The sequence below is a fragment of the Tiliqua scincoides genome, chromosome 4, assembly GCF_035046505.1.
Source record: "Tiliqua scincoides isolate rTilSci1 chromosome 4, rTilSci1.hap2, whole genome shotgun sequence".
NCBI classification, from domain to species: Eukaryota; Metazoa; Chordata; class Lepidosauria; order Squamata; family Scincidae; genus Tiliqua; species Tiliqua scincoides.
In genome coordinates, this window is record NC_089824.1 from 139,859,680 (window position 1) to 139,879,161 (window position 19,482).

Here is a 19,482-nt window from a genome sequence, read left to right on the forward strand (position 1 = left end):
TATCCTTCAGTCAACTCTGAGAATGATGACACGACCCTAAAGGTCAGCACCAGAGCATGTAAAGTCAGGCATTGGACATTGGGCTGTAGAAATTCAGTTCTCCACTTGTGCTCTCAAATTGCTGTTGGAATGGGCTGTCACTTAGGAAACTGTGTCTTGTAGACTGAGGCTGAATTTACTAGTAATTATAGAAATGTTTTTAGTTGGATACATAAAGTGTGAGATTACATCCTCCCACCTGAATCTATAAAACAAGGGGTACAATTGCTCTGTCTAGGGTCTCAGAAGACTACATGGAGCCTTGGGTTCTGTTGCCTGTAATTAAAGTTGCTGGGTAATCTAGAAATCTGTTCAGAGAGAATAAATAAACGAGTCAGTAATTTCAGATAGCAAATAAGTGGTGCCTTTTCCTCTGATCTATTGCTGCACTTGGATTATTGCCTGTTTTATTTTCAGCTTGCTTTTGGGTGGATTTAAAAGTCTGGTGAAGTTGAAAAACCTGAGCATGGATTCGGGGAAATAGGGACATGAGATCTATTTTTTTTTAATTGCCTTACAACGTCTCATTGTCTGCGTCCTAAAATGGAGATAATTTTTAGCTACTAGACAGCCAGAGGTGAACGACTATGAATTATATTTATGATGCTTATCACCTTTGGACATGATAAGCACTAAATACATGTTAAGTGTTTAATTTAAAATATCAAGGGATCTGGTTCTTGATGGAAGAATTACATCTTCTGAATACATAAAGCAGTTGTCACATAGATATTAAAACTTCTAAGAAATGGACATAAAACCACCATTTATAGCAACAATTTCAAAACACTTATCCTGGAGTAGTCTCATGTAAACTGCTGGGGTTGGCAGCAATAAGTGGTTTAAGTATCAAAGACTGGCACCCAAATCCAATGCTTCTTTGTTAAAAGTACTCCCCATCATATTTTCTGGGGAAAAATATAATGTACTTCAGAGTGAGTTCAGACACAATTTCCCAGATGTCCAACAACAGAAATCCATCAGCAAAAATTTCACTTTGGTTTTGGTCAAAACACATGGAATGCTCACTAACACCCATTGCAGTTTACTTGGTAAGCCAGCTACAAAGCTCTTTCAGGTTACAATCCAACATTTGGAAACTACTATGCCAAATGGAGATAAAAATAATGGTTTTTTAAATCCACTATTTAGCTTTGTATTGGCAAACCTACTGAATATGATGGCATTGATGGTTGGTTTCAGTCTGTTTCAGACTGCTGAAACAGAGACGCCTGCGTTGGCTCGGTCATGTCGTGAGAATGGATGATGGCTGGATCCCAAAGGATCTCCTCTATGGAGAACTCGTGCAAGGAAAGCGCCCTACAGGTAGACCACAGCTGCGATACAAGGACATCTGCAAAAGGGATCTGAAGGCCTTAGGGATGGACCTCAACAAGTGGGAAACCCTGGCCTCTGAGTGGCCCGCTTGGAGGCAGGCTGTGCAGCATGGCCTTTCCCAGTTTGAAGAGACACTTTGCCAACAGTCTGAGGCTAAGAGGCAAAGAAGGAAGGCCCATAGCCAGGGAGACAGACCAGGGACAAACTGCACTTGCTCCCGGTGTGGAAGGGATTGTCAGTCCCGGATTGGCCTTTTCAGCCACACTAGACGCTGTTCCAGAACCACCATTCAGAGCACGATACCATAGTCTTTCGAGACTGAAGGTTGCCAACAATAAGAGTAAATAGTCACCCTTAGGTGGTAAGTCTTCTCATGGGGCTGTAGTATTTTGTTTTGCATTCAGGGAGGTTCTGCTTCGAAAGTGCTTCCTTGTGAAAACGATGCCCTACAAAAAAATCTAATCATCCTAGTTTCTAGTTTTCCACAAGTAAGTGCTGAAGATGCCTAAGTGCTTCTCTGTATTCAGAGCGCGATACCATAGTCTTTTGAGACTGAAGGTTGCCAATACATACAATACATATGATGGTTGGTTGGTTGGTTGGCAACCTTCAGTCTCGAAAGTCTATGGTATAAGCCTACAGCACCCGGTATTCCCAGGCGGTCTCCCATCCAAGCATTAACCAGGCCTGACCCTGCTTAGCTTCCAAGATCAGACGAGATTGGGCATGTGCAGATGCCTGCAGTTCATTGGAGGTGAACGCCAGCACCATGGAGCTCTCAGACTGTTTAAAGGACAAGCCTTGTGTCCATGAACTGTCTCCATATACCAAAATAGTCATAACACAAGGACATAAGAAAACCCTGCTGCATCATGCCAGTGACCTATCTAATATACCCTATTTCCCTCAGTGGACCACCAGCTGCCTCTGGGAAGCTCACAAGCAGGAGAGAAAGGCATACTTCTCTGGAGTCATTGCTGCAAGCCCACAGCAAGGGGGCCTTAGCAGCCGTCTGCATGCTGTGGTGGTCTCACAGATACCTACCAGAGCATGTAAGCCTGTGCAGGGAGTTGGAGGGAGGTGGAGGGGGTTGAGCAGGGAAGGGAGGAATGGGGTAGTGATGGAACAGGATCAACAGTGGCACAGGCCAAATCCTTAGCCCCTTCCTGGACCTGAGCTGCCTGCACAGAGCAACATGGACTTGCACCAGTGATTGAGCTGGCACAGGTTTAAGTTGCCTCATTGTGGCTGCTGGGGCTTTCCCTGTGGCAAGGGGATAAATGTTCCCTTACTCCAGTGGTTTTCAAACTCTCCAGGAGAGTCTGAGCCACTGTAAATTCTTGCGGGGGTGGGGGGGAGGCAATGGGGGCGGGTGGAAGGCAGCAGCGCGATCCCCAGGATCGCGCAGCTCAGGGGGATGTAAAAGCAGAGCGATTGTGCCCGCCTTCGCTAAAGCGGAAATGGAGCGCGATTGCTCCACTTTCACTTTCACTGCTGCGGGGAGCCCTAACAAAGGTTCGCACCAGGCTCCCCGCACCCTGGGGAGGCTGCAGGAGGCTTGGGTAAGTGCTCCCAAGCCCCTGCAGCCCCCTGAGCGGTGCGATCCTGGGGATTGCACTGCTGCCTTCCACCTCCCCCCCCCCCCCGCCCCCGCAAGAACTTACAGTGGCTCAGACTCTCCTGGAGAGTTTGAAAACCACTGGAGTAAGGGAACATTTATCCCCTTGCCACGTGGTAAGTGCTCTCAAGCCCCTGCAGCCCCCTGAGCGGCGCGATCCTGCCTCCTCCCTGCCTCCAGGCTGCCCCCGCCCCTTAAGGGGGCAGAGGCCAGGGCCCACAGGCTGGGGCATCGCGACGCCCCAGTTTGAAAAGCCCTGCCTTACTCCAAGGAGACCTCATGCAGCCAAAAATCCCTAGTGAGATGCAAAGCTGCACCAGTGCTTCTGCATCACCACACTGGGATTTAGTTAGGATTGAGTTGTTAGTCAAATGCTTTTTGAAAGTCCAAGTACACAATGTGGACTGAAGTGCCTTTATCCACAGTTCAGCTGACTTTCTCAGAGAACTCTAGAAAGATAATTAGGCATGACTTACTTTTGCAGAAAGAAACCATGCTGATTGTCCTTCAGCAAGGCTCATTCTACGTGCTTAATAATTTTATCTTTAATTATGTTTTCAATGAGTTTCTTTATTATGAAAACAAATGTTGTCTAATGGGGCTAATTAGAGACTTGGAGTCAGGACTCCTAAAGTTGCTACTTCTAAAGTTGCTAGCTCCAATTGTGCGTGTCTGTAGGCAATTTGCTTTCTTCCATATGCCTCAGTATGTGCCTCTCTAAAATGGGGATATTAACTGTTGCTCACCTTATAAAGAACATGAAGTCATTCAATCAAAGACATTTAATGAGAGCAAAGTATTGTTATTAATACTGAAGCTGCCCTGCCTACCCATAGTCACAAAAAGGTTCCGCATAGTTTGCCTTCATGATATTTAAAGTGTGCTGTTTGAAGGAGTTTATGGAAGCTATTCATAGGCTGGTTAAGGGAAGTTACTTGGATATGCAAAGTATCCATTACTGTAACTTTTGTGTATGTTCTCTTGCGAAGTATCTTGCCCTGTCTGCACTTTTTTTAGGAGGTCATTGTAATATGTTGGACTGATATAACCTTTTCTGCATGGTTGTAGCTGGCTGTTTTCTTCAATAAAGCTTTTTTTCCATTAATGAACTGGAAGAACTTACAAACAAGTAAGCAGAAACTTCATATTACATCCTTACCTGAAAAGAGCAAATATGTGTATTGTTACTAGCTATCCTACCAATGAGATCAAACCCCTTTGAAGCAAATGGGAATGGTGCACATGCTGCAAATATTGCTGCTAAGAGTATAATCCATAACACACTACTGATATCCAGGAGCTGTTCAAGAGCTATCACAGTAGCCAAAACTGAACCTCATAATGTTGTGTGAGGGAGGAGAGTGGAGTAAACTTTTGGTCTCAGCTAGAGGGAAGGGAGTTTCTCTAGCTGTGTGTACATTCCTCTTCTGTGTAGAGTTGGACATATGTAAGACGATCGGTGTCGGCAACTTTACATGCTACAGGTATAACCTAATTATCCATGGATTTTTCACCATGGTTTTATCTCAATGCAATAAGAAGGGCCCTTTAAATTAAAGGGAAAATGTTGTTTAACAATAGCCTTGTTAATGCGGGAAAGGTAAGCCAGCAAACAATCCATCAATCATTCTCTCTCCAGGTGCTTAGAACAGCTTCAATCTGAGGCAATGACCCCTCCCTTCCCCCCCAGCATGTGAAAGAATGCAAGTGATTATCACCTCCTCTTTGCATTATTTCCCCAGCTCTGTGCTCCTGGTGAAGGGAGGATCACTGCCTCAGAGTGAAGCCTTTCTAAATGCTTGGAGAGGAAATGATTGATTGTCTGCTGATGCCTCTGTCCTGCATTACAAAGGTCAGCAAGGCTGTTTTTAAATCACTGAGCAAAGGGGCATGGTTTTTTAAATAGATTTCCTTTAACACGATTTTTGGCATCCACATGGGTTCTGGGAACGGAACCCTCGTGGATACCAAGACTCAACCTGTGCGCCCTAAACCCTACATAGGATACTAGCTTTAGGGTCCAATACTATGCAGTGTGCACCGGCTCATTGCCGGTGCGCACTGTCTCAAATGTTCCGTAAGGCACGTTTGTGGGCCTTAGCACCAGCCGAGCACCAGAGCTAGCCCAGCACCAGCAGGCACTGAGCTATTGCTGGGGAATAGCCAGTGCTCCGCCACTCAGCAGTTGCCTGAACTGCCAGGCGGTGGAGGGGTAGGTGGTGGGAGGTGGGGAGGAGGCATTCCAGGGTTGGGGGAGGTAGGCTGAGGATGGGTAGAGGGCAAGGAGGAGGCGGAGCAGAGGAGGGAGTGGGGCAGGGTGGAGGGTGGGATCCTGAGCTCCATGTCAGACCGCATGGAGCGACATGGAGCTCTTTGATTCTGCACCAGCCCAAGGGTTGCTGCAGAATCAAAGGCTACATTCCGCACCAGGGGAAGGGGACAAAACTCTCCTTTTCTTGAGGAGACACCGCCTACTGCCTGGATGTGTTGGATGCCACGGCAGCCATTTTCAGTACCGTGGGAGCCTTGTGCTCCAGGCAGCTCAGGATTGGGCTGTTTGTTGTTAAAACAAAAAATGAAAATGATCCAAAAAAACCTCATCAGCTAAATAAATGGCTATTTGCTGCCCCAAATCTGCCTTTAGATAGATTTCCTTCCTGTAACTCTACCACATGACAGGACTGGTATTGTTCCATAGTTTTTTGTTTTTTATTTTATTTTTTTAAAGCATGTCAGCGCTAATTGTTTTAAATTCTCTGTAGCACTGGCTAGGTGTGATCCTTGGAGGCTTATGAACCCTGACCAAAAAAGGAAAATGATCCACTCATCAATCACACACTTGTGACATGAGTTTGTTGTAAATAATATGTAGGGCACCAAAGGCCCAACCCAAGGAAACAATGACTCATAATAAACAGCATGTTAGTTGGCTTAAGAGCCACCACGATAAGGAACTAATTTGGTGATGTACTTGGAAAAAGGAGCTTCTTCCGTTTGTAAATGGTGGCATGAAACCACTGAATGTCATCAAGCCTGGTACGCTTTTGTATTTTGGCAAAAACTGTAAAAAAGAAGCATTAATTCTGCAGCCAATAATCCTTTGCATATTTTCGGTTATTTTCTTCCAGCAAATAGTTAAGTATTTATAATCACCACAAACATGAAAATCTGAATAATCTATGCCACTTTGCTACTGTGAATTAGAGCAATTAATAATTCTTGTGTAGACCTGAGGGCATAAAATATTACTGATGTTAACAGTGTTTAAAAAAGTCCTCTGTCAGATGAACACAGGCAGATATTCTTCAAGCCTGACCCACTCACCACTACTTCCTTGTGTTGTGGTGGGAGTGGAAGCAATACTGGCTGACTGTAGGAGAGGCAAAGACACTTATTATTCTTCCACTGCTTTCTTGCCCATCATCCTGATGGACATTTCACTACTAGTCTATAAAACTGTTTTTATAAGCTATAGAAGTTTAACTAAATACTAAAAGTAATAGCAGCAACATAAAATACATTGGTATCAATCAGTTCACCCAAAATTCAGTTAATTGAAACTGATTAAATCAAAATCTTCATGTAATGGAAAGGTCTTTAGCCAAAGAAGAAAAATGTGAGAAAGAAGGTGACTGGTGCACTTGCCAAGGGAGAACCTTCCACAGTTCCAGGACAGCAATAAAGAAACCTTGGTAGAAGACCTAGAAGAAGGCCTTCCAGGCTGAACTTAACTCTTAGGGTGGATTGTAAGGGAGAGCGTCCTACACAGGTGGATGACTTCTACTGAATTAGGGTGCAGTCCTATTCAACTTTCCACAACCAATGTAGCTACAGTGCAGTCCCGAGATAAGGGATAAATGTTTTCTTTCCTTGAGGAGACCTTCATGACTGCCTCCCCACTGCAGAATGCAGTGCACACTCCATTGGCATGGCTGCATAATCACTGGAAAGTTGGATAGGATTGGGCCCTCAAACTACTTAGCCCCCTTCGCTCTGTTTTGCTGACACTGATGATCAGTATAAGAATGTAAGAACAGCCCCACTGGATCAGGCCATAGGCCCATCTAGTCCAGCTTCCTGTATCTCACAGTGGCCCCACCAAATGCCCCAGGGAGCACACCTGAAAACAAGAGACCTGCATCCTGGTGCCCTCCCTTGCATCTGGCATTCTAACATAGCCCATTTCTAAAATCAGGAGGTTGCGCATACACATCATGGCTTGTACCCCGTAATGGATTTTTCCTCCAGAAACTTGTCCAATCCCCTTTTAAAGGCATCCAGGCCAGATGACATCACCACATCCTGTGGCAAGGAGTTCCACAGACCAACCACACGCTGAGTAAAGAAATATTTTCTTTTGTCTGTCCTAACTCTCCCAACACTCAATTTTAGTGGATGTCCCCTGGTTCTGGTGTTATGTGAGAGTGTAAAGAGCATCTCCCTATCCACTCTGTCCATCCCCTGCATAATTTTGTATGTCTCAATCATGTCCCCCCTCAGGTGTCTCTTTTCTAGGCTGAAGAGGCCCAAACGCCATAGCCTTTCCTCATAAGGAAGGTGCCCCAGCCCCGTAATCATCTTAGTCGCTCTCTTTTGCACCTTTTCCATTTCCACTATATCCTTTTTGAAATGCGGCGACCAGAACTGGACACAATACTCCAGGTGTGGCCTTACCATAGATTTGTACAACGGCATTATAATATTAGCTGTTTTGTTCTCAATACCTTTTCTAATGATCCCAAGCATAGAATTGGCCTTCTTCACTGCCGCTACACATTGAGTCGACACTTTCATCAACTTGTCCACCACCACCCCAAGAGCTCTCTCCTGATCTGTCACAGACAGCCTATATGTGAAGTTTTGATTTTTTGCCCCAATGTGCATGACTTTACACTTACTTACACTGAAACGCATCTGCCATTTTGCTGCCCATTCTGCCATTTTGGAGAGATCCTTCTGGAGCTCCTCACAATCACTTCTGGTCTTCACCACTCAGAAAGTTTGGTGTCGTCTGCAAGCATTGCCACCTCACTGCTCAACCCTGTGTATTGGAATCGTGGAAGATCTGGAGAGGAGGTAAATGTGGTGTCAGCAGTGGCCCCTTTATGGGTAAGGCCTGGGCTTTCAGCAGAGGGTGTGCTTCACAGCTGCAGCCACTTGAAGGCAATAGGGCCCTCAGGGATATAAGGAGCACCTGAGGTGGGAAGCGTTTGTGGGTTGTAGAAGGAGTGCAGGGACGGATCTGATCTGATGCTACCCTGGTGGTGGAGTTTAGCAGTACTGCCATAGAGAACTGGGGCCATTGTTGGGGAGCAAAAGGGGAGCTAATTAGCTTAGAGTGGGCGTAAGTTCCCTAAGTGAGGCTTGGATTGGGAATCTGGCAGAACACCCTGTCTCCAGGTCATTTATGAAGAGGCTGAAGAGCACTGGTCCCAGGACAGATCTTTGGGGCACACTGCTTTTTACCTCTCTCCATTGTGAAAATTGCCCATTGACACCCACTCTGTTTCCTGGTCTTCAACCAGGTCTCAGTCCAGGAGAGGACCTGCCCTCTAATTCCCTGACTGTGGAATTTTTTCAGTAGCCTTTGGTGAGGGACCATGTCGAACGCCTTCTGAAAGTCCAGATATATAATGTCTATGGGTTCTCCCGCATCCACATACCTGTTGACCTTTTCAAAGAATTCTAAAAGGTTTGTGAGGCAAGACTTACCCTTACAGAAGCCATGCTGATTCTCCCTCAGCAAGGCCTGTTCGTCTATGTGTTTTGAGATTCTATCTTTGATGAGGCATTCCACCTTCTTACCTGGTATAGATGTTAGGCTGACTGGCCTATAGTTTCCCTGGGCCCCCCTCTTTCCTTTTTTAAAGATTGGCTTGACATTTGCTATCCTCCAATCCTCTGGCACTGTGGCCATTTTGAGGGACAAGTTGCATATTTTAGTAAAGAGATCAGCAACTTCATTCTTCAATTCCTTAATAACTCTAGGGTGGATGTCATCAGGGCCCGGTGACTTATTGATCTTTAATTTATCAATTAGCATCAATCTTTAATTTATCAAGCAGCAGGTCTTCAGATCTTTTCCAGCCCTACCTGGAGATACTAGGAACTAAACCTGGGAACTTCTGCCTGTAACCCTCTGTCCCTGAACTTTAATGGTCAAAATTAGCAGCTTGAATGTGGCTTGGAAGCAAACAGGTAGCCAGTGCTAGTGGTAGATCACCTTCTCTGCATGCAAAAGATCCTGTACTCAGTTCCAGGAAGGGCTGGGAAAAAGATCCTTCTTTGTCTGAATTGGAGCTGTTTCTGTTCACTGTGATACACAACCTGAGTTGGATGGACCAGTGGCCTAATGCAGTGGAAGGCAGCTCCCTGTATTCAGTGAAGTTGTTTGCTCCATCAATTTTAGCAGAAAGTCCTGAAAGCCATAGTTCTTGACTTGGGCTACAATCCTAACCACACTTTCCTAAGAGTAAGCCCCACTGAAAAAAATAGGACTTACTTCTGAGTAGACCTGGTTAGGATTGTGCCCTTAGTTGAAGAACAATACAGTACATTAATTAATTACAGTACTGTTAATTAATTATAATACATTCCTGAAAGTGTTACAAAGTGTTATAGATGGACAGTACTGCTCAAATAATTTATATGCAGTTTCAACAATCGTTTGATGTATTTATTTAAGAGTTGTCTTCAACCACACTGTTAGTGCCCTTTGAGCCTGCCTTTCCTGAAATCTTGCCTTGTAATGCTTTTGTGTTGGGAATGTCAGGTTGCGCCATCAACACAGAATGACAGTTTACTGCATACGTGTGAAAGACCATAGTGTCCCTACCCACAAATGAACGACAGGCATTGCCCCTAGGGTTCTTCCCAAGAAACTCTAGGCACGAAATATATACAAATTAATACTAATGCTTCCTGGAGCCAAGGAGAGGCAAATGAAAAGCATTGTAAATGCAGGAGAATTAGGCTTGTTGATCTGACAAGAATGTGATAAGATCATTAACAAGGGTGCAATTTAAATAATGTTTTCATAAAAATCCCTAAGTAATGAATTAAACCATAATTCAAGCTGTGGGTAATGTAGAGTACAGATTTCTTAATAGAAACAAGATGTCTCCTTCAGGACAAGTTGTGCTGATCTCACTCACTCACGCTCACACACACACACACACATACACACACAAACTAGCATAGCAAATAGTTACTTTAAATTGTTTACCAATGCTATGCTTTGTAGAGTATCTGCATTGAGTTGTTTACTCAGCAGAAGATACATTCAAAGTGTCATACTAGAAATTGGGTGCACTTTGGGCGTGATTTTGCAGGGCCTTTCAAATAAATATGAAAAAGGTTAGGCAGCATGAAGTTTCTGGGATGGACCATAACTCAGTGGAAAAGTACATGCTTTATTTGCAAGAAATTCAAGGATTAATTCCCGGTCTCTGTAGATTCCTGTCTGAAAATCCTGGTGAGGAGCATCTTGTCACTGTAGTCAATCCTGAGTTAGATGGACCAATGGTCTGGTTTTTGTTTTTAATTTTTAGCCCATTTAGAATGAACTTTTGAGAGAAATTCATTTACAGCAGCATTTCCCAATCTGTGGGTCATGACCTGATATGTGGTGGGATGCGACTGGATGCTTTCTGTTACACCCCAAAGTATTACTGGGAGTCTCCGGATACACTTTTGGGTCACACTGGGCCTGCAACCCACTCCACTGACACTCTATGGTGGGTCACAATGGGATATTGTTGTACTGCAAAGCATTACTGGGAGTCTCTGGAGACTGCTTCTGGGTTGCACTGGGCCCACAGCACACTCCACTGCAACACACTCTTCTGCAGGCCCCAGAATGCCCTGGGAAAGTGACTGGAAGCAACTTTCAGTTTGCACCTGCAAGCGTTGATTCTTTTGCCAGCTTTAGACCCAATCCTATCCAACTTTCCAGCATCAGTGCAACCGCAGTGCAGCCCCAAGGTAAGGGAACAAATGTTCCCATACCTCGAGGAGACCTCTGTGACTGCCTCCCCACCACAGGATGCGGTGCACGCCCCATTGGCACAGCTGCACCGGCAATGGAAAATTGGATAGGATTGGGCCCTTTGTCTGTTGCTAATTCCTCCTCTATCCCTCTTCATAACCTGGTAAGTTTGGGAAAGTGTGGCAAAGAGCAAGGAAGAGGCAAACCATTGTCAGGGAAGGCTGATGCTGGTGAAGTCCAAACTCATAATGCCATTTGGCTTTGCTTTTAATGACCAAGGTATTTTAACATGGGGAGAGTTAATATTCCAAAACCATTTCCAAAATTTGCCGGAACTCCATCCAGGAATCTTGTGGAATCTTGTGTCCTGCACCTCATTCTCAGTTAAAGCCCCTTGGATGGCAATACCCATATAGGTCCTGCACTGTCTTGGAGGTCGTCTGAGGTTAGATAGCACGTGTTCACTCGACTGACAGAGGCAGGCTTTGACTTTGATCTGGACTGACTGGGAGCCCCAGGTAGCACCTGTACAACAAGTTGGAGACAAAAGTTTATCAACAGCATCTTTCAAAATAGGGCCAAACACCTTCATTATCCTGTTATTCAGAGGTGAATAACCTATGTGGCTACACAGTGTGTATGTGTCTGTTTGGATTCACAATACACTGTATGGCCTTCAAAGTGCACCTGAGTGCACCATACCACATACGCAGCCACTATCCCAGGTGGTTTCTCAGAATACAGGTGTATACGGCTGCACATGCATGCCCAGCAAGAGCAATCTGACTCAGTGTTAATTTTTTCAGACTTGGCATCCTACTATTCTGGTGAGGTCAGCGAAATTATGGTTGGGTGGTAACCCTGTTCAAAGGCCTCTTTTGTGTAACTTCCCATCACCAGTACTGAACATAACTGTCCACATGGTCTGTGAATTTTAATCAGGGCAAACAGCTGAAACAGGAGGGTGTGATCTTTATGCAGGCATTATAAGGTTACCAGATCAAAATGTTCTGAACGATGTCAGTAAGAACCCAGTATCTGAACTGAGATCTATTGCATATGATTCAACTAAGATCAGGGTACAAATCTGTACCTTAGAATGGCTGTAATTGCAGAGAGTGTTCCACTGTTTTCTGATGTCCACAATCTAGCTATGGGGGATTCCCCAAACCTTTACTCACATTGACAGCATGCAGGTGCGATTGATGAAGAAATCATGAGATCTGTCCAACCTTTACAGGTAGCTTCCTTCAATGGAATGCAAATAACTCTGCTTTCAGTAGATGGAGTGGTCTTTTGGTGGCCATTTGCCATCATACTAATCCAATTGTGCCATGTTATGGCAATCACTGTGACATTAGCTATGTTGTCCTTTAATTCAGATGTGTTCTGAGGCAGTATGCCTCCAAGAATCAGTTGCTGAGATCAAACAACAAAGGAGCACCATAATCTTTTATGCCCTACTTGTGTGATTCCAGAGGCATCTATATGACTTCTCTTGGAAACTGGATACTGGTCTACACGGTTTTTCACCTGATTCAGCAAGTCAGTTCTTATTACATGGTACAGTACCTGCTTCTCCTCAGGTCACTTTCCACCCTTTCAGGTGTGCACTCCAGTACCCAATCATAACCAAGGCATGGTCTGAAGGCACATGATGCAACAATCTTGTTGAAGCTTGGTCTCGGCGGTGCAACTGTGATATTCTGCAATGAAGGATTATCATTATCTTCTGTAGGAACTTAACCTGCAGTAAGGAACGATATGTACAAGACATTTTGCAACTCTGTATGGAAGTCCTATCTCCTTTACATTTGTTTTCATGAAGTGATGGTCAGATGAGCTACTCATAAAACAGAGCCGTCCCTTGGATAGGACAACTGAGGTGGCCTGTTTAACCCTATGAGGTAGCAGCCTGCCACATCTTTGTAGCAGCCTGCCGCAAAATGGCCAGTGCTGGAGCACTCTGTGCACCATCAGCATCCAGTTCAAGACAGCAAGAGTCTTGTTGTAACTCGCTTTGACTGGCAGCCCAATTCTGAATAGAATTGAGCTGTTAGTAAGGCCATTCTCTAGCCATGCTTGACTCAGCCATGAGGCTGGTTGAAACACCTGCCTCACATGATGAACTGGGAAGGGTGGTGAGCTGATAGTGGTTGATGTACCCCTATGCACTGCCTCCCTGGGCCAGTTTATCCATTTATTTTTCACATTTTTATACTGTCCTTCCTCCAAGGAGCTCAAGGTGGTATACATGGTTCTTCCCCTCCTTCTGTCCTCGCAACAACTCTGCAAGGTAGGTGAGGCTGACAGATAGTGACTGGCCCAAGCTCAGCCAGGAAGCTTCATGGCTGGGCAGGGATCTGAACCCGGATCTTCCAGGTCCAAGTCCGACTTCTGTACCATGACACCATCCCATCCTTTCTTATGTGTTCTCTGAACTGGGGTAGGGGGCGAGATGAGATAAGGTTGCTTCTGTCCTCCTGCTCTACCTCTGCCACTGCTACTTGTAAAGTGACTGGTGTAAAGCCTACAGGTTCTGCCCCTAGTATTTTTCCAGCTGAACCACTTTACAAAAAGTGGCAGTGCCAGAGTGAGAGCAAGATTATGAGGTCTGCTGGGGGGAAGTGGGAGGGAATGCTGCATGCATGCTGGGCAGTGGGGTTGTACACTAATGGTGGTGTGCATTTGTGAGGGTGGGCTGTAGAATTTGAGTTTTGGTGGCATGTTGAGTTTTGTGAGTTTTGGTGGCATGTTGTCTTAGGTCATTCCTGCATTTAGGTCAGTATTGTCTCAATTGATTGTCAGTCATGCTCCAGGGTTTCAGAAAGGAATCTTCTTCCAGTCCTACTTGGATACCAGGGGTTGAAGACAAGACTTTCTGCATGCAAGACATGTGCTCCGCCACGGAGCTGCTCAGGTACTATACTACCTTGAGGTTTTTGAGGCAATAATCATGGAATGATTCCACTGGGATCTATGTAAAATATTAATAAATATTTTAGAAGAATAAATAGCAGGCCCCCAAATAGTGATTCAGAATTTAAATCCTGTTCAGGCATGAAAAACTTCCTGAAGCTAAGCAGGAACAGCTCAATTTCATGCTTGGAAGGGAGACAACTAGAAGTCACTGATAAAGCTGATATGGCCCTCGGTGAGAGAGAGGAGTCGCTGTTGCATGCCAGGAGAATGGACTCAAATGTTGAGAATGTCTGTGACAGTACAACTAGAAGAGTACAACTAGAAGATCCTTGGCTTGGACTGATTTGTGTAGCCATCTGCAGAGGTTCGACGCATGTGTTCTGCAGCTAAGAAATATGACTGCACCCGGAAGGAAACATCTGGAGATGGAGGGGTTCTAAATATAAAAAAATATTGTATAGACCAGTGGTTCTCACACTTTTTAGACCCACTTGTTTAGAATGAGAATCTGTCAGGACCCACCAGAAGTTATGTCAGGACCGAAAGTGACATCATCAAGCAGGGAAATTTTTTACAATCCTAGGCTGCAATCCTATCCACATTTACCCAGGAGTAAGTTCATTTACTATCATTGTTAAAAGCATATACAGAGTAGCCTGTTCAATGTACAGGTCTGTAACAGTTCTCCAAATGCAGTCACATACTATGGTAGCATCAAGCCTAATATATTAAAAATAAAATATTGAAATGAATAGGGACCCACCTGAAATTGGCTCGTGACCCACCTAGTGGGTCCCGACCCAAAGTTTGAGAAACACTGGTATAGACCCTTATTAGGTCTAGGACAGTCTGCCTATGGAAACCACCTTGAGTATATCCAAAGAGAAATCTGAGAATGAGAAAAGTGTCAATCAATCAATCACTCAATCCATCAATCATAGCAGCTCCTGTGGCTCTCTCATGCATTCTGATCCACCTTCATGTAGCCATCGTACAGGGCAACTGATGATATTGTGGATTATGGTGTAGAGCTAGTAGATGTCATATGGGACAGGTGTCACAATAATTGCATAGAAAGGTTTTCCTTTCAGCACCTGCTAAATGCTAAGTGTGAATTGGCATACCAAACTGAAGCACATAATTAATGAGATCCATGTAGCATTCGTTGCTACAGGTAGCAGGTGCTAAATCCTTAACAACTTCTTAATCCAGAGACAAATTGAAGCAGTGCATTATCACAGCCTAAGTCCTCAACACTCTCTCATGTTTAAAGCTCTCAATCGAGCCTTTGCAAACAACTTTTAGGCAAAATATTATTTGCGTTTAGTGAATAACCATGGGCAACAATTGAGGAATATTTCCCTTATTATTGAAGTCGTCAGTAACCCTCTGGGCAGGGACAGCATCTCTTCTCTTCCTCTCTGCGGAGCCTGGCATGTTGTTGGCCCAATATACATGTTAAATAGTTGTAACAATTTCCATAATGCCTTTAACTATGCAAAGTGTATCACAATCAGCTTTTTATTTGAACTCACCAGACATTTCTATATTTGGAGCTGGAGAACTGAGACTGAGCAATAAGAGGTTAGCTCAGGGCAAATCCAACTCATTTTAGCTAAGCTGGGACTTGAACACAGGTCTCAAGGTAAGCGTTTGTCCACTGGCTCGCATTGTAGTAATGTGTTCATTCAAAGATGAAAATGGATGGAGTCAGTTCAAAAAGGCCTAACATGATACATACTAAAGTAGAGTTGATCCCCCCTTTGGGGGGCAGGGGAGATGAGAGACAGCTCTCGTATCATACCTGATAGTGATCAGGCATAGCTATCCTCATCATCTTCATGCTGCGAAATTCTGTATCTATTGAATTTGTTTGTCAAAGTCACCAGAAACTTACACCAAAGGAAAGAAAACCTGAAAACAATGCATTCTGTAAATAGTAAGGAAATGATTATTAGTCTCTGTACAGGGCAGGTTCTTCGTTCAATAAACCTCAATATGATTTATTAACAGAATTCAAACCATCTCTAATTATCCCTGACAGAAAATCAATGGTGGGTGTTGCCTCCTACCTGGACAGACACACCTGTACCCCAAGAATCGTTGGTTTTACTTGTCTGTATTTCCTCTTTACTTGGATTTGCTCTTCACTGGTTCAATGGACCAACAATGATAAACGAATCTTGAGAATTTTAACTGCTCTGGTGCTCTGGCAATGATTTTTAATCATTGCTCTGTCCTTGACAGTCATTTTTCATCTTCTTTTCTTCTAAAGAGAGAAAAGTCAAACCTTCCACGGGGCTAGTACAACGCAGCTGTCCTTGCATGATCCTAATTAGCTGTTTGGATCCCAGCCATGGATTTGATGCTTAGTTTCTAACAAGAAAGATTCACAGCCCAATTCTATCCCCAATGGCTCCACCAGTTGCAGTGGGACGAAAATGGCGAACCCCGCATCCAGCAGAACCATCAGGGCTGCCAAACACCACCTCAGAGGAAGGGGACTCCTCTTGTCCTCTTCCCCCAAGTAAGGGCAATGATCTCCATCTGATTCATTCTGCATACTTCATCCATCTGCATATTGGGGCAGGACAGACAGATGTTTAATTTCTCAGCTTGCCCCCTGCTATGCCTGAAAACAGTTTCTAATGCAACACTTGAGTACTTTTGCCGATGATGGGCCCAATCCAATGCAGTGTGTGCTGACTCACCGCCACCAAGCACTGTCACAAACGTGCAGCTCTCAGCGCTGATGGAGCACCAGTGCTAGCCCAGCACTGGCTAGTGCTGTGCTAGTGCTGGTGGAGCACCAGAGCTTCGCCACTCAGTGGTCGCACTGACTGCTGGGCAGTGGAGAGGTAGGTGGGGGAGTGAGGGGAGGCAGGGAAAAGGCATTCCGGGGCAGGGGAGGCAGAATAGGGCAGGGAGAGGATGGGCAGGAGGCGTGCTGGGCAGAGGGAGCAGGGAGGTAGGGAGGTGGGACCAGTGGAGCTTTGCTCCACCACATCCTGAGCCTCTGTGTTGGGCTGCCCACCCAACATGGAGGCTTTTAATTCTATCCTGACCCTTGGATTGCTGTAAAATCAAGTAGCCCCATTCCACGGCTACTTACCTTTGCCAGGGGAAGGGAATGAAAGCCCCCTTCTCCCAAGAAGGCAGCTGTGGCTGCCTGGAGCATGCTGGATGTAGCGGCAGCCATTTTCGGCACCGCTACAACCCCGCATACTGGGCAGCTCAAGTTTGGGCTGCCCATCACTGCACTTGCTGTAGGAGATATTCCAGAGTGTGCTCCACCCCACCCCATTATACTCCTAATGAAATGTTCTAGATTAACTAGATGTTTCATTGCTGTAGCTAACTAGTGTCCTAATCCTAAGGGTGAACTATGCCAGTGGAATGCACATTTGTTGCACACTTCGATGCACAGATAGGAACTTTGCACTCCCTTCTCTATCTCTGCTGGTGATCCAGATAAAGATCTGTAGACACATGATACAGGTCTGGCCAATAAACTACCTAGATGGGTATTATTATTATTATTATTATTATTATTATTATCTCCCTCGCCTCTTTTAATGGCGGTACAGTTAAAAGGGCTCTCTCTGATGACCTAAGAGAATGGGTAGGATTATAAGGGAGAAGACAATAATATAGAATGCATTTATGCCTCTGTAGTTTTAAATTTTAAATTATATAAATACACAAAAATTTTATATGCTAAAAGAAAAACCAATCATAATTACATCATGTTTAATTTTCTTTTTTTGAAGAGTATCCCCAAAGCCCATGAAATTCATGTTTTGGGAGACCACAGGATGAGTTTTCTCTGTTTTCTGTGTTATTCAATATCATGGGCTATTAGATTCTATGCCACCATGTAAGAAAGAGGTGTGTTGAATCTCAAGGAGCTTGCTTAATTTTCATGTTACTTTTAAGCTGCAGCAGTTCAAATGGCTCCACAAACATACAGATGGCATAATTTTCAGACTAAGAGCTGAATCAACTATTCACTCCTAGGTGGTACTGTTCGCTTGTGGGATTGACTCATTTGCATGTCGGAAGGCACTGATTTGAAAGCGCTAACTTACAGTGTGTGAAATGTGCACTTCATGACAACGCTACGCATTCCAGACAGAAGAGTCGATTTTGAGCAGTGAGCATTCAAATTTAATTCCCAGAGCTGAGCTATGGGAAATGGCTTTCACAGCTAAGATTCTTCTGGCTCCTGATTTTCCAGAGACATCATTTTCCTGATCTGAAGGATAACCTGTCTGCATATCGAGGAAATCAATTCAGACCTGGCATCCTGCTCGGTTAGTTGTCTGTCTGTGCAGATTGGCATGTGAGATAGGCACTTCCCAGAACTTCTGAGGAAACAGCCTTGGCAGAACATCATATTAGAAGCAATACATGAACTGTACTTCTGTTTCATAGTTTTGCAAGTCGGAGAACTTCTGAAGCATGTTAACTAAGACTTAATTTGATCAAGGGCTCAGCCCTGGAAGCTGTTCTAATGCTAGTTCTCAGACCTGAAATATGTGAGCTAGCAATGAAGAAAGCACCTCAGACCCTGTATAGAATGTTCTTTTTGAGCTTGAACTGAATAACCATAGCTAGATTCTGAGTGTCTAGTTGCCAAGTTTCTAATTTCAACTCTTGTTTTTAAAAACAAAACTACAAAGGTACTCTCCCCTCTAATTACATTGTGGAGTTCCATACATTTCATACTTTTGACAAATTCAAGTTTAGATAGCTAATCTACGTTGAAGAATAGGGCACATCTGTATCCCTAATTTATACTAATTAAAGAGTCACTACCTTTTCAGGAGGTCTGGTCTAGAGGGTAGAGCCTCTGTTTGCCTGAAGATAACATCTGCAGGTCGCCAGTTCAAGGCCACTGGCACCGTGAATGGTGAGACCTTGAAGCAGCTGACAAGCTGAGCCGAGTTATTCCATCTGCTCTTTGGTGTGAGCGAAGAAGCGTCTTGGCTGCCCTCCATGTGAGAGATGAAGGAGCTGCTTGTCAGCTTGCATGGGAGGAAATCGGACACCAGAATGTGAGACCAGAACAAAAAGATCCATCTGAAATGTTGTAGTTCTTGAAAGATAGAACCTCTCTTTGATTGTAAAAATCCATACGGGGATTTAGAACACCCTGCCCATGTAAACCGCCTTGAATAAAGTCTGAGGAAAAATCTGACGACCAAGAAAGGCAGTATATAAATACATGTATTATTATTATTATTTATTATTTTCTTGGAGAACCTGGAAAATGTAGGTTTGGTGAAATGTAGTTTCAGCATTCACACCAAACTGAAATTTCCAGGATACTTTGGAGGTAAACCATTATAGTTCAATTGGTACAATACCAGTATGGGACTGAAATACAGAGAAGCACTTAGGCATCTTCAGCACTTACTTGTGGAAAACTAGAAACTAGGATGATTAGTTTTTTTTGTAGGGCATCGTTTTCACAAGGAAGCACTTTCGAAGCAGAACCTCCCTGAATGCAAAACAAAATACTACAGCCCCATGAGAAGACTTACCACCTAAGGGTGACTATTTACTCTTATTGTTG